A 15,945-nucleotide genomic window follows, 5' to 3' on the forward strand; every position below is an offset into this window, starting at 1 on the left:
TGAGAAAATATCTATTTTCATAGAAGGAAGAGTATTAATGAAGCATGCACTGTGTGATTCTTTTTTTATCAGATTGTTACCACTATTTTCTCTCTAGAAAGTCAAGCAGTCAGGCAAGGAAAACAGGCTACTACATGTGTGAACTCTACTCTCCAATGGAAAGGACTTTCGGATTAGGGATTATTCTAGTGTAGAGACAATTTAAACTTCTTTTCTCCTCTCTGCATCACTTTCATTTCTTTCTCTTGCCTCATTGGTCCAGGTAAACTTTCAAGTACTATACTGAATAGGTGTGATGACAGTAAACATACTTCTCTTATTTTTAGAAAAAATACAGTGGTGCCTCGGTTTATGAATTTAATTTTTTCCATGATTCTGATTGCAAACCAAATTGAACAAGAACTGAATCAAATTCAGTGGCTAGGTTCATGGAAAGAATTAACTGAAGTACCACTGTACTTTCAGCTTCCCCAGTTAGTATGTTTGCTGTGGCTTTGTCTCACACAGCTTGGGACTGTTTAAAGTCAACCCTTCTATGTGTATTTTCATCAGGGTTTTTTATCATGAACAGGAATGGATGTTGATTTTTATTGAAAGTTTTTTTCACATATTTGGTGATTTTAATCCTTTGTTCTGTTTAAGTGGTATATAATATTTATTGATTTATGCTTGTTGAACTGTCCTTGCATCTACGAATTAAACTAACTTAATCATAATGACTGATCTGTTTAGTGTGGTGTTATGCTCTGTTTGCAATGATATAGTTGAGGACTTTAGCATCTATGTTCTTCAGAGATAGTAGTCTGTGAGTCAGGGATTTAGCTCAGTGGCACCATGCCTACCTAGAAAGCGCAAGGTTGTGATCCCTGGTACACTCACACACACACACACACACACACACACACACACAAAATATAGTGGTCTGTTTTTTGGGAATTTGTTATTTGTTTTTGTTTATTGCCCTGTGGAAGCCCTATCTGTTTGTGGCATCAGAGTAATGCCATTTTCATAGAATTAACTTTGAAACATTTATTTCCTCTCTATTATATTAAAAAGTTTGAAAAACTTTGATGTTAATTCTTTAATAATGGTCTGATAAGATTCACCAGTAAATACATCAGGTACTAAGCTTTTCTTGGTTAGTAAGGTTCTAATTACTGTTTCAATCCTATTTAAAATTGGAATACTTAGATTTTTGTATACATTCTTGATTAAATTTTTTTATTAAATTCTTTTATTGGTACGTTGTAGGTATACAACACAATTACATTTCTCATTGGGAATTGTACCTTTATATAATGCATCTTGGTTCTTATTTTTTCCCCATTCCTAGCCCTTCCTTCATGCCCTCCACCCTTCCCTATTTACAAAGACTTTATTTCCATTTTTTCCATTTCTCATCATTTTTCCTTTCCCTTCTTTCCTTTCCCCTGCCCCTCCCACTACCCCTACCCCTTTGGACCTTTTCTTCCTATTTTGCATTATCGATTATTCATTCTAATCATTGGTACATTTTAGGTATACAATATAATGACATTCATCATTGGAAATTTGCACCTTCACATAGTCTCTCTTGGTTCTTATTTTTCAACCTTGCCCAGCCCTCCCTTCAACCCCTCCAGTCCTCCCTATTTACAAAGATTTTGTTCCTATTTTTCCATTTTCTCATATTAATCACATTCCCTTCTATCCTTTCCCCTAGCCCTTCCACTTCCTTCCCCTTTGCCCCTTTTCTTCCTATTTCACATTACCTATTATACATTTAGTCCTTATTTACACTTTCAGTTTCTCACACCAGAGAAACTATTTGGAATTTATTCATGTGTGTCCTATTTATTTCACCTAAGAGTATCACCTCAATGTGCATCCACTTAGCTATAAATGTCTCTAATTTCTCATTTTTTATGGCTGAGTAGTACTCTATTTTATAAAAAAAACACATTTTCTTTGTCCGGTCTCCAGTTGATGGGCATTTGGGGTGTTTCCAAGTTTTAGCTATCACAAAGTGTGCTGCTATGAACATGGGTGCACATATATCACTGTGGTATGATTCTCTTAACTCTTTGGGGAAGATCCCCAGCAGTGGAATAGCAGGGTCAAATGGGACTTCCAGTCCTAGTTCTTTGAGGTATCTCCATACTGATTTCCACAGTGCTTGCACCAGTCTACACTCCCACCAGCAGTGGAACAGGGTTCCTGTTTCCCCACAGCCCCACCAGCATTTGTTATTGGTTGATTTCATGATAGCAGCCATTCTTTCTGGAGTGAAGTGGAATCTCAGCGTTGTTTTCATTTGCATCTCTCAAATGACCAGTGATGTTGAACATTTTTTCATGTGTTTATTTGCTATTTCTACTTTGTCTGAGAAATGTCTGTTCATTTCAGATGCCCATTTTTCTATTGGGTCTTTAAATTTGGGAGGTCTGATCTTTTTAAGTTCTTTATAGATTCAAGATAGTAGACCTTTGTCTGAGGAAGAGCAGGTGAAGATTTTTTTCTCAAATTGTGGGTTGTCTCTTCACACTGCTGGTGGTTTCTCTTGCTGTGCAGAAGCCTTTTAATAAGAAGAGATCCCACCTGTTGATTGTTTGTGCTAGTTCATGGACAACTGAGGTTTTGTTCATAAAATCTTTTCCTACACCGATGTCTTCAAGGGTTCTACCTAACCTCTGTTCCAACTGGTTCAGAGTTTCTATTTTAATTTTTAGATCTTTAATCCATTTTGATTTTAGTTTAGTGCATGGTGAGAGATATAGTTCTAGTTTTAATCTTTGGCAAGTTGAAACCCAATTTTTCCAGCACCATTTATTAAAGAGGCTATCTTTCCTCCAGTGAGGATGTTTGGCTCCTTTGTCGAAGATGAGATGGCTGAATGTGTCTGGCATTGTTTCTCCATCTTCTAATCTGTTCCACTGGTCCTCAGGTCTGTTTCTTTGCCAAGTACCATGCTGTTTTTATCACAGTAGCTTTGTAGTATAGTTGCAGGTTGGGGATTGTGTTACCCCCTGCCATGTCTCTGTTACTTAGAATTGCTTTTGCTATTCTGGGTCTTTTCTTGTACCAAAAGAAATTTTGGATTGTTTTCCCAAGGACCATGAAGTATGCTGCTGGGATCTCAATTGGAATTGAATTAAATCTATATAGCAGTTTTGGAAGTATGGCCATTTTCATTGTGCTAATCCTTCCTACCCAGGAGCAGGGGATATCTGTCCATTTTCTGATATCATCTTCAATATCTCTTTTCAGAGTGCCATAGTTTTCAGAGAAGAGGTCTTTGATTTTTTCATTAGGTTGATTCCTAGGTATTTCAGTTTTTTGGATGCTATTGTGAAAGGAATTATTTGCCCTATTTCTCTCTCAGTGAGTCTGTCATTTGTGTACAGGAAAGCTATTGATTTTTGTGTGTTGACCTTGTAACCAGCTACTTGACTGAATTTGGTTATTAAGTCTAGAAGACTTTTGGTGGAGTTCTTGGGGTCTTCTTTATAGAGTATCAAGTCATCTGCAAATAATGACAATTTGACTTCTTCATTTCCTATCTTTATTCCTTTTATTTCTTTCTCTTGTCTAATTGTCGTGGCTAATGTTTCCAAAACTATATTGAACAAGAGTGGTGATAATGGACATCCTTGTCTTGTTCCTGATTTTAGTGTGAAGGATTTCAGTTTTTGACCATTTAGTATGATATGGGCTGTTGGTTTTTCATAGATGGCTTTGATCAGTTTGAGGTAGAGACCATCTATTCTAATTTTTTGTAGGGTTTTTATCATAAATGCATGTTGGATTTTGTCAAATGCTTTTTCTGCATCTATGGAGATAATCATATGATTTTTGTCCTTGGCTCTATTGATATAGTGTATTACATTGATTGATTTGCATATATTGAACCATCCCTGCATCCCTGGGATCATTCCCACTTGATCAGGTTTTATGATCTTCTTGATGATCTTCTGCATTCTGTTTGCCATTATCTTATTAAGCATTTTTGCATCTATGTTCATTAGTGAGATTAGCCTATAGTTCTCCTTTTGGGTTGGGTCTTTCTCTGCTTTGGGGATCAAGGTGATGCTTGCTTCCAGGAATGATTTTGGGAGTATTTATTCCCTTTCAATTTCATTGAAGAGTTTAAACAGTAGTGGCAGCAGTTCCTCTCTAAATGTCTTGTAGAATTCAGCACTGAAACCATCAGGGCCTGGGCTTTTCTTAGTTGATAAGTTTTGAATTAAATTTTCAATTGGATTGGTTGATATTGGGTTGTTCAGAATTTTTAGGTCTTCCTTGTTCAACTTTGGTAATTCATACATATCGAGGAATCTGCCCATTTCTTCTGTGTTGTCCATCTTATTGGTGTATAGGTTCTGGAAGTGGTATTTATGATCCTCTGGATTTCTGCTATGTCTGTTGTAATTTCACCCTTTTCATTCCTAATTCTATGGATTTGGGCCTTTTCTTTCCTTTTGCTGACAAGGTTGGCTAAGGGTTTATCAATTTTATTGATTCTTTCAAATAACCAACTCTTAGCTTCATTGATTTTTTTGTATCGTTCTCTTAGTCTCCATTCCATTAATTTCTCCTCTGATCTTTATAATTTCCTCCCTTGTATGAGCTTTGGAGTTGTTCTGCTCTTCTTTTTCTAGAAGCTTGAGGTTCAGCATCAGGTTGTTTAATTGGGCTCGTTCTGTTTTCCTAATATGCATATTCACCACTCTGAATTTCCCTCATAAGACTGCTTTCATTGTTTCCCATAGATTCCGATATGTTGTATTGTCATTGTTATGTAATTGAAGGAACTGTCTGATTTCTTCTTTAATTTCCTCTGTGACCCATTGGTTATTCAGAAGTGTGTTGTTCAATTTCCACATGTTTATGAAATTTTTCCAGTTTCTTTTGCTATGGATCTCCAATTTCATTGCACTATGGTCTGATAATATACACATGATAACTTCAATTCCTTTTCACTGACTTAAACATTTTCTATGTGTGAGTATGTGGTCTATTTTGGAGAGTGACCTATGTGCAGCTGAGAAGAATGTGTATTCTGATTTTGTGGGGTGGAAGACTCTGTAAACATCTGTTAAGTTCATTTGTTCAAGAGTTCGATTGAGTTCTAGTATTTCATTACTTATTTTTTGTCTGGTTGATCTATCTATTTGTGAGAGTGGGGTGTTGAGGTCCCCAGGACAATTGTATTAGTGCATAAATGACTTTTCATGTCCGTTAGTATTTGTTTTATATAGTTGGGTGCACTAGTGTTTGGTGCATAGATATTTATGATTGTCATCTCTTCCTCTTGGATTCTTCCCTTTACAAGGATGTAGTGTCCTTCTTCATCTCTCTTAATCAGTGTTGGTTTGAAATCTACTTGATCTGCAAAGAGGATAGCTACTCCTGCTTTTATTCGGGTTCCTGTCACATGGAGTATTGTTTTGCACCCTTTAACTTTCAGTCTATGAGTTTCCTTCTGAATTAAATGTGTTTCTTGTATGTAGCATATTGTTGGATTTTGCTTCTTGACCCATTCTGCCAGTCTATTTCTATTGATTGGTGAATTGAGACCCTTAACATTGATGGTTATAACTGAAACGTATTGACTTGTCATTGCCATGACCTTTCCTTTTTGTTGGGTTCTCCCCCTTTTCATTTAATTTCTTGTCATGCCAGATGGGTTCATTCTGCTTTGCTTCCTGGGGTTGTGATCCTCAATGTCTGTTCCTGGGATATTGTGTAAAATTCTTTGGAGTTCTGGTTTGGTATTCATGAAGTTCCTAAGGTGCTCCTTTTCAATGAAAGTATCTTATTTCTCCATCAATTTTGAAAGATAGTTTTGTAGGGTACATCAATCTGGGTTGGAGGCTGTTTTCTTTTAGGGCTTGGAATATGTCACTCCCAGCTCTTCTTGCCTTGATGGTTTGTGTTGAGAAGTCTGCTGTGATTCTGATGGGCTTTCCTTTGTATGTGATTTGTTTCTTTTCTCTAACTGCTTGTAGAACTTTGTTCTTCTGTTGAGTTTCTGGGATCTTAACAATTATATGCCTATGTGTAGATTTTTTTTTAATCAAGGCTATTTGGAGTCCTATATGCCTCACTTACTTGTATGTCAAGCTCTTTCCCCCTGCTTGGGAAATTTTCTGCCATTATTTCTGTGAAGAGATTTTTTATGTCATCTGCATTCTCTCCTGTTTCTTCATTGACTCTAATCAGTCTTATGTTATTCTTCTTTGCATCATCTAGCAGCTGCTGGATTGATTTCTCATGTTCCCTTATAATTTTGAAGCAATTTTTTTTTCCTGGTCACTAATTTCAATCTTATCTTCTATATCTGAAATTCTGTCCTCAGATTGGCTCTTTCTGCTGTGTAGACTTTCAATGGGGTTTTTCATCTCCTGGAAATCTATTTGCATCTGTTTTATGGATTCCATTTGTTTCCTATTTTGGGATTCCATCATATTCCTGAGCTCCTCTCTAGATTTATTAATCATGTCTTGCACTAGGAGCACAATTTCTCCTGTTATCTGAGAAATTATTTCTGATTTCATTTTTTCCAGATCCCCTTTTGTTGCCAGTTCAGTGGGTCCAGGTGGTTGAGTATCAGAGTGTTCCATCTCATTTCCCTTTGGGGTTGCTGTTGGTAATCTGGAAGTCTGGTTTTGGGACTTATTTACATGTATTCTCATTTCTACTGGGGGGGGCCGCTGTTGGCGCCTCCACAGATTACCTCCTCTGAGCTGGGAGAGGTGGAGCAGGGGCAGGGAACAGCAGTAGGGATGGTGGCCAGGAGGCCCCTTCCTCTGGTCCAGGAGCAGTGGGACAGAAAGTGGCCCAAAAGCCCTTTCCTCTGGGCTGGGAGCAGTGGGATGGAGGCTCAGAAGTCCCTACCTCTGGGCCTGGAGCAGTGGGACTGCTTGATTAAATTTTTATATTTCTTGATTAAATTATATTTCTAGGAATTTATTTATATTTTCTAGATTCCCAGATAATTTTAATATGTTTCCAGACAATTTCTACTAATTCTGTGGATTTCTGTAATGTCATTTGTAATTTTAAGTTCTTTATTTCTAATTTTATTAGTGTAGGCCTTTCCTCTCTTCCTTTGGGTAAGTTTAATTAATAATCAGTCTTATTTATCTTTTTCATAAACCAACTCTTTGATACTCTTTAGTCTGAATTACATTAATTTCTGGTCTGATCATTATTATATATTCCCTTCATTTGAGTTTGTGTTTGTGTTATTATTATTGTATATCTTGAGATGCACATTAGGTTATTTATTTGAACTTGCTCAGTTTTCCTAATGTAGGCACTCACAGTTAAATTTTCTTCTTAAAGCTGTTTCATTGTGTCCCATGGATTATGATATACTATGTTTCCATTATTATTTGTTTCTAGGAAATTTTAAATTTCTCCTGTAAATTTTTCTGTGACCCATTGATCATTCAAGTGCATACTGTACAATCTTTAAATGTTTATACAGAATTTGTGGTTTCTTTTGTAGTGCTTTCTTGTTTCATTCCCTTGTGATCTAGTAGGACACATGATAATAGTTCAATCCTTTTGTATTTATTGAGGCTTGCTTTATAACCTAAGATTTGGTCTATTTCAGAAAAATTCTATAAACTTCTAAGAGGAATGCTCATTTTGTTGTTGGATGAGTGATTTTGTAGATATCTGTTGAATCTATTGTAGTGTAGTTTAACTCTGATATTTCTTTGTTGACTTTTTTTGTCTGGATGACCTATTTGTGAGAGTGTGGTATTAAAATCCCCCACTGATTGTATTTGAGTCCACCTGCCCTTTTACGTTAATTGAAATTTGTTTCTTGCAATTGGGTGTACTGGTATTTAGTGCATCAATATTTACAATTGCTACCTCTTCTTTGTGATTTTTTCTTTTTTGCTTTATCAATATGTACTGACATTCTTTGTCTCTTCTGACCAGTTTTAGTTTGCATATTGTAGAAGCAAGAAAAGAAAACTATTTCACAATATTTTTCCCCGCATGTACATATACATAAAGACAAATCCTAATAAGGCCCCTAGGGAACTATGGTTTTCAGCTGTTAAGACCCTCCAAGTATCTCCATTATGGTTCTCATCATGCCTGGTGCTGGAAAGTCACTGGTCAGAGGCAGAATCAACCAGTCTGTCTCACTCTTCCCCCTGTGTTTATTGCTTCAAACTTCACTAGAACCCACTGAGTTTTTCTCTTCCTGTGCCTAACCTTCTGTCTTTGTCTACCCATAGTGCTTGGAGTTTCTAGTCCCACTGCTGCCACCATATGAGTCTTTGTCTTTCTGGTCCTTAAGTGTCTAGCTCCTGGGAAGCTTTCCTGGGCAAATATTTCAGATTCCAGGACTCAAGTCCTAGCAAAAGAACTGTTCCTCTGGACCAGACTGAGAGGAATAGGGTATCCTGTATGCGAAACAATGGGTGTCCCTATCAGCTTCTCCCCTTGGCAGACTGTATTAACAGTGCACTCTACACACTTGCCCTGCAAGTAGTGCCAGGGTCCAATAATGCTTTGCTTCTTATTCCAGCACCTCTATCTCTGGATTTCACCTATGTGATATGTATCTCAAGTTGTGTTCCAGTAGTTGGACTCCCTACCACCCCATGCAGATTCATGAACTCTGACCTGGGTGAATGTTTCAGAGAAACCTGTGAGAGTCCTGAGAGTCCTGCTCTTTTGTCTGCCATCTCCATTAAAATTTTCAAGTCATTTCTGAATATCTAGTTTCCTTAAGTTTAATTTTATATGTTGTCTCTCAAGTTGAGTTTCCATACATTGTCAAAATAACATGAAAGTGTGTGGAGCTGCATTATCTTAAGTAGCACTCAGAAGAGAACTTCTACTCCTCTTTTGTTCCTAGGACTTTTTGAATTCAAAGTATAAAAGCATATTAAATAGTGGAGTCAGGGAAATAGTTTAATAAAAAATTAAAAAGTCACATTAAGATTCACTAAACTGGTAAATTTTATAAACACGTTTGTAGATAAATGAAATACAACTTTGACTTTGGAAAGTTCAAATAATTTCAAATATTGCAGATAGATATTTTGAAAGATTTGGCAAAGTCATTGCTGGATCTCTTTTCTAAAAGATTTACATTTTCAATAACACAAATTGTAGAGCACAGAAAAAGAATCAGGATGTCTCTTCTCAGAGAAAAAAGCCATTTATTTTAGGCCAGAAAAATTAGCTAGAAACACATTAACATGAAATCTCCTAAAATGAAATATCAAGACTCTCAAGAGTCAATGTTTTTTATCTTATTAAAGTAATACTTTATATTTTGAAGCAATCTCATACTTGGGTTTCTAGATACTTTAGAGGTTAAAGATTATCATTACTATTATCAAAAGATACATGTGAAATTGACTATGGCTGAACTGGTAATAGCTTTTAAAGTTATGCATATGTAAATGCAAATGCCACAGAATTTCACTCTGTTCCTGTAAGTAAAAGATACAATAATTTTAAGTCAATTGGTATCTTTCTGTACTCATGAACAAACATGGCAGAAGAATAATCTATCAAAGACGATAACTGACCTATTTCAATTCAAGCTATAAGCTTGTTTTCTTTATTCAGTTGTAAAGAATTTTGAATATTCTGAAGTTTGAGGGAAACTGCTTTAGTACTATATAGCCATTTGAGTAAAAGCAACTTTAAACCCTGTGGGCAAACATCTTTTCCCTTTTCTATCAATTATTGCATCACAATTTGCCCCATTATTATTTTGAATATTATGCAAATTGTCTATTTTCTGTATTGTTCTAATTGTTCTCTTGATGGCCAGAAAGTCTAGCAAAGAAGGATTATTTTAATATATAATCAGAGTAATTATGTTTATCAAACAAATTAAGGCAGTCTGTTATTGTAATATTTTTTCCAGCAGTAAATTTTTACTGGTACGAGTATTAAAAGAAGAAGTTTAATATGTAATTTAATACGATAAATTTTTAAATGATCTATTATTAAATAGTTAAACAGAAAGATAAATTTACCAAAATTCAAAAATTTTTTTTAAATTCAAGATTGTTAATAGCAGTTACAATTGAATATTGAATATCTTCACTACAAAATCTTTCCTGTTTTCTTTCTTTCTTTCTTTCTTTCTCTCTCTCTCTTTCTTTCTTTCTTTCTTTCTCTTCCTTCCTTCCTTCTTTCCTTCCTTCCTCCCTCTCTCTCTTTCTCTTTTCTGCAGGTCTGGGGATCGAACTCAGGATCTTGCACTTGCAAGGCAAGCTGCAGCACCACTGAGCTAAATCTCCAGCCCTCTCATTTTCTTTTTGATACATTTTTTAAGAAGAAGAAACATTAAATTTTCCGATCATGATTGTTTTTAATTTAACAGTTCCATTACTTTTATCTTCATATACTTTAAATTTGTCGATTGAGACATGCATATGTAGGAATTCTACAATTCATATTGAATTAATGCTTTTATTAATATAAAATCATTTTCATGTCTGTCAAATGTGTTTCTTCTAATAACACTGCATGTTCTATCTCTTCCCTGTCCTTTTATATCCAATGTATCTGTCTTTAGATTTAAGATGCATCTCATGGAAATCATATGGTTTTGATTTTTTTATTCTGATCTTTTATAAATATATTTATATTAAGTTTGAATTTCTGTTGAATTATCATTTAATGCAGTTAGTTTTCTATTTATACTCAATTCGACTTCATGTTTTCTTTTTTTTTTTTTGCTAATTGCTGTTGCTTTTTTTTCTTATTCCTGTTTCCTACCTTCACCTGAGACAAACATTTTTACTATCTCAGTTTAAATTTTCTAATAATATTATAATTGTAAATTTTACAAGTATTTTACAGTTTTTGCACTATATATGCATAAATGCATCTTTATACTATCACAATCTACCTGGTTTTATCATATAACTCAATGAAAATAAGAGAAATTATAAGAACTTATTTATATTTATTTCACACAAGCTACATTATACTTGCCACGCATTCTATTTCTACATGTTATAGAATATATGATATTTATTCATTCATGCATTACCTGAAATGCATCATTGGTTTTTAAAGGAAATATGAAATATATATATATGTGTATACATATATATGTATATATATAGGGAGAGGTTGTGCATATGCATATTTTCAATTCTTGATGGCTTCTTATTCTTTCCTATAGATCTGAATTTCCATTTTGGTATTATTATTTCTTCAGATTAGCTTGTTGCATAGTTTTGTAGTTCTTCTGACAATGTTTTTATTTTTTTCAGCATAAATTGTATAATGTCTAGGCTTTGGATCTTAAATTTCTGGCAGTGGTCCATGTGACAGAGTCTTTGTCCTTTGCAAAGTAATGGTTGTAGGTAGCAAAGTCCTTAAGAGCTGGACAGAGTGGAGGTCTTCAGATCAATGGAGTGTGCCCCCAAGGGGATTGTGGAACACAAGTCTGTTCCTCCCTTTTTGAAAATTAATTTTATTGGTATATTTTAGGTACACAATATAATGACATTGATCACTGGGAATTTGAACCTTTATGTGATCTATCTTGGTTCTTATTTTTTCCCCATTCCCCTCCCCTCCTTTCAACCCCTCCACCCCTCCCTATTTACATAGACTTTGTTTCCATTTTTTTCATTTTCTCATGTAAATTCCATTCCCTTCTTTGTTCCTCCCTTTTTTCTTTCAGGCTGTGAGGTGAATGATTTTGCTTCACCATGTGTTTCGGCCATGATGTACTCCCTCACCACACCAGAACAATATAGGGTGAATTAATCATAGAGTTAAACTTCAAACTATGGGGCAAATTAAGCCTTTTCTCTTAAGGGTTGATTTGTTTTGGATAATTGTGATAGTGGTGAAAAGCTGGCTAACACACTGTCCTCTGTGTCATTTTTTGAAAGGCATTCCTCTCTGGTTGGAAAATTCTTATAGTTCTTAATTTTTATTTTTCAACAATCAAATTTGATTTTTCTATACCTTCTGGTTTTGGTCTGTTTTGTTTCTGCCAAAAGATCAAAAGGAAAAATTTTGTGGACTCATTTCCTACATTATATAGTCATGCAATCTTCCAATTATTCTGTATTTTTTCTTTGTTTTTGAAAATTTTATTTTACTATTGCCCTTAGAAATTTGGCTTTTATGTGCCTTATTGTTATTTTCCTTTTCTTTATCTTTTGGAGATGAATTAATAGCATGAATATATGTTCCTATCCTCTTAAATCTGTATAATAATGTTCTCAACAAAAATATTAAGACATTATCTACCATTATGCATTAACATATTTTTCTGCCACACTTCATTCTACTGTTTCCAAGTATTAATGATATCATGGTTGTTAGTAGTTCATTTGTTATTGTGAAATTTTGTTGTGAACTTTGAATTGGATCATCAGATTGGATAATTTTTATTGAGACATCTTGAATTTATTGAAATTTCTTCTGTTGTGCCTATTATAATATTTGAATTTTTAAATTTCAGATCTAGAAATTTAGTTCAAATTTCAGTTTTAGAAAATTTTTGTATGCTACAAATTAAACATGTCAGAATGATGGTGAAACTATCATTTTCTTTCTTTTTTTATAATTATTAGTACATACTAATTATACAAAGTAATGTATTTCATGGTCAAATATTCCTACATGTGTAAAACATGCTTTGATTATAGTCACCTTCCCCATTAACCTCTGTGTCTCCCCTCCTTCTCTCAGTTGCCTTCCTCTTCCTTAATATTCTGTCTCTTCTTTCATATTGCCTTTTTATACCCATGAGTTCCCACATGAGAGAAAATATGAAGTATTTGTTTTTCTGAGTTTGACTTCACTTAATATTCTGATATGAAGTTTCATCCATTTTCCTGCAATTAACATAATTTTGTTCTTCTTTCTGGCAAAATAATATTCCACTGTCAGTATTTGCCACATGCTTAAAATCTGTTCTTTGATTGATGAGCATTTAGGCTGATTTCATAACTTGGGTACTGAGAAACACATGCAGTTATGTACATTGCATGCTGACTTCATTTCTTTTAGGTATGTACAAAGAGTAGTATAACTAGATCATAGTGATATAACTTTTCTTTTTAGTAACAGGATCTTCTATACTGTTTTCCATAGGGACTGCACTAATTTACTGTCCTATCAATACTGTACTGTGTAAGGGTTCCTATACCCTCAATTCTTGCTGGCATTTGTCTCTCTCTTTTTTTTTTTTTTTCTATTTGTTTGTTTTCTTGATAAGGGGCTGAGAGGAACTTCTTTGTAGTGTTGATTTGCATTTCTCTGTTGGCTAAAGATATTGAACATTTTTCATACATTTATTGGTCATTCATACTTCATTTTTGAGAAGCATCTGTTTAGATAATTTGCCCTGGAGTACTTCTTCATTCAACATTCAATTGTTTTGAGATTTTTACAAATTCTGAATGTTAATCTTCTGTCAGATGAACAACTAGCAAAGATTTAATTCCACTGAGTAGGCTGTTTCTTCATTCTGTTGATTGTTTCCTTTGCCATTCAGAAATTTTGAATTAAATATAATCCTATTTGTCAAGTTTTGCTTTTTATTTTCTGAGCCACTGAAGCCTTGTTTGGGAATTCATTGCCTGTACCAATATCTTGAAGTGTTTTCACTGTCATTTTCTTTAGTAGTTTCAAAGTTTCTGGGCTTACACTAAGGTCATTGATCCATTTTGATTGGACTTTAGTACAGGGTGAGAGATGGGGATCTAGCTTCAATCTTTTACAGGTGGATGTTGTATTCCCAGCACCATTTGCTGAAGAGACTGCACTTTCTCTACCATATTTTTGGCTGGTTTGTCAAGAATCAGGTAGGGGCCGGAGATTTAGCTCAGTGGTGCCACCGGCTGCCTTGAAAGTGCAAGGTCCTGAGTTTGATCCCTACTACCCAAAAACAAACCAACCAAGCAAACAAACAAACAAAAAAGAACAAACAGGTAGCTGTAGCTGTGTGGATTTATCTAAGTGTTTCATTTGATCCCATTGCCCTTTGTGTTTTTTATATAGTCATACCACATTTTGCTGTTGGAATAACTTGATAGTATATTTTCAAATTGAGTATTGTGTTATCTCCAGCATTGTTCTTTTTGCCCAAGATTTCTTTGGCTCTTTGAGTTTTTTATATTTCCATGTGAATTACAGGATTAAATGTATAGCTCTGTGAAGAATGTCATTGGCATTTCAATTGGGATTTCATTGAATCTCTAGATTGTTTTCGATATCATGGTCATTTTAACCATATTTACTCTCCCAACTGATAAATGTGTACTCCTTCCAATTTTCTACTGTCTGTTTCAATTTTTTTCTCCAGTGTTTTATAGTGTCCATTACAACAATCTTTCTCCTCATTGGTTAGAGTTTTATTAGGTCTTTAAGAAGGCTATTGTGAATGGATTGTTTTCATGATTTCTTTCTCAGTAAATTCATCACTGGTGTATTGGAATTCCACTAAAATTTTTATGTTGATTTTGTATTGTGTTACTTTGTTGAATTTGATTATCATTTCTAAGATACTTTTGCTAGATTCTAGGGCTTTCTAGTATACAATCTTATCTGTAAAGTGGGATAACTAGATTTCCTCTTTTCCTATGTGTTTCTTTGTTTTGTTCTCCTTCCTGATTAATCTAGCTAAAGTTTCCAGAAGAAAAACAAAAAAACAAAAACTGAGTAAGAGTGGTGAGTGAGAGCACAGTTGTAAAATTCCTAAATTTAGAGGGAATGATTTCAGTCTTTTCCCATTCTTCTGTACTTAATTTACTCAATGTTTCTACTTTGTACTGATGATGAATTTTATCAAAGTTACTTTCTGCATCTGTTGAAACGATGATGTGATTTTTAGCCTTTATTCTTTTTATGTGCTCTGTTACATTTATTGATTTGTATATGTTGAACCAAACTAGCTTCCTTGGCATGAGTGCAACATGATAATGGTGTATTATCTTTTTCAAGTGAGGCTGAGTTAGATTTCCAAGTATGTTACTGGGATATTTTTGCCTATGTTCATCAAATACATTGGTCTATATTTCTTTCATATATTCTTTCAAATTTTGACATCAGATTTATTCTGGCTCCAAGAAATTAATTAGGAAAAATGCCTTGTTTCTATATTATATAGTATTTTGAGGGTCACTGATATTATTTTTAGAAATTCTGTTAATATTTAACAATGAATCTCTCCAGTTTTGAGCTTTGTTGGGGGAGACACTTTATAACTATTTCAATTTTGTCACTTGCTATTGATCTATTTAAAATTTTAAAAATATGTTCTTGGTTTAAATTTGTAAGTCATTTGTCCTTTTCTTTTAGATTTTTCAATTTATTTGGTATATAGTTTTCAAAATATTGCCAAAGTATTTTCTAGATTTCAGTAGAAAAGTGATGGCCCTTTTCTTCATCTCTATTATTCTTCATTTTGGTCTTCTCTTTCTTTCGGTTGGTTCAGCTAAGATTTTGTCTATTTTGCTTCATTTTAAGGAAACAATCTCTTGTTTCATGTATCTTTTGTGTTGTTCTTTCAGTCTCAGTTTCCTTATTTCTATTCTGATTTATTGTTTTTTCTTTCTGTTGATATAAATTGGTTGTTTCTTTTATTTTGAGGCCTTGATGCACATTTCCAATTTGAGATCTCCCTATTTTTCTAATATTGGCAATGTAGCTATAAACTTGCCTCATCACTGCTTTCACTGTTTCTCATAACTTTGTAATAGGCTTTGTCTCCAATTTCATATCATTCTACCAATTTCCAATTCTCTTTTTTATTTGTCAATAACCCACTAGAGAACTTTTCATAAGCTGATGAAAAGATTGGGTTCTCAGTAGGTGTTCAATGCACTCATAAATAGATTTTTGTTTATACCTTAAATTAACTCTGATATTTCTTTGTTGGTTTTGTGTTTAGAAGATCTATCTGTTGATATGAATGTAATATTAAATCCCCCCATGATT

Source organism: Heterocephalus glaber, unplaced genomic scaffold (assembly GCF_053883595.1).
Source record: "Heterocephalus glaber isolate CG9 unplaced genomic scaffold, H.glaber_assembly_v1.0 deba00001553, whole genome shotgun sequence".
NCBI classification, from domain to species: domain Eukaryota; kingdom Metazoa; phylum Chordata; class Mammalia; order Rodentia; family Bathyergidae; genus Heterocephalus; species Heterocephalus glaber.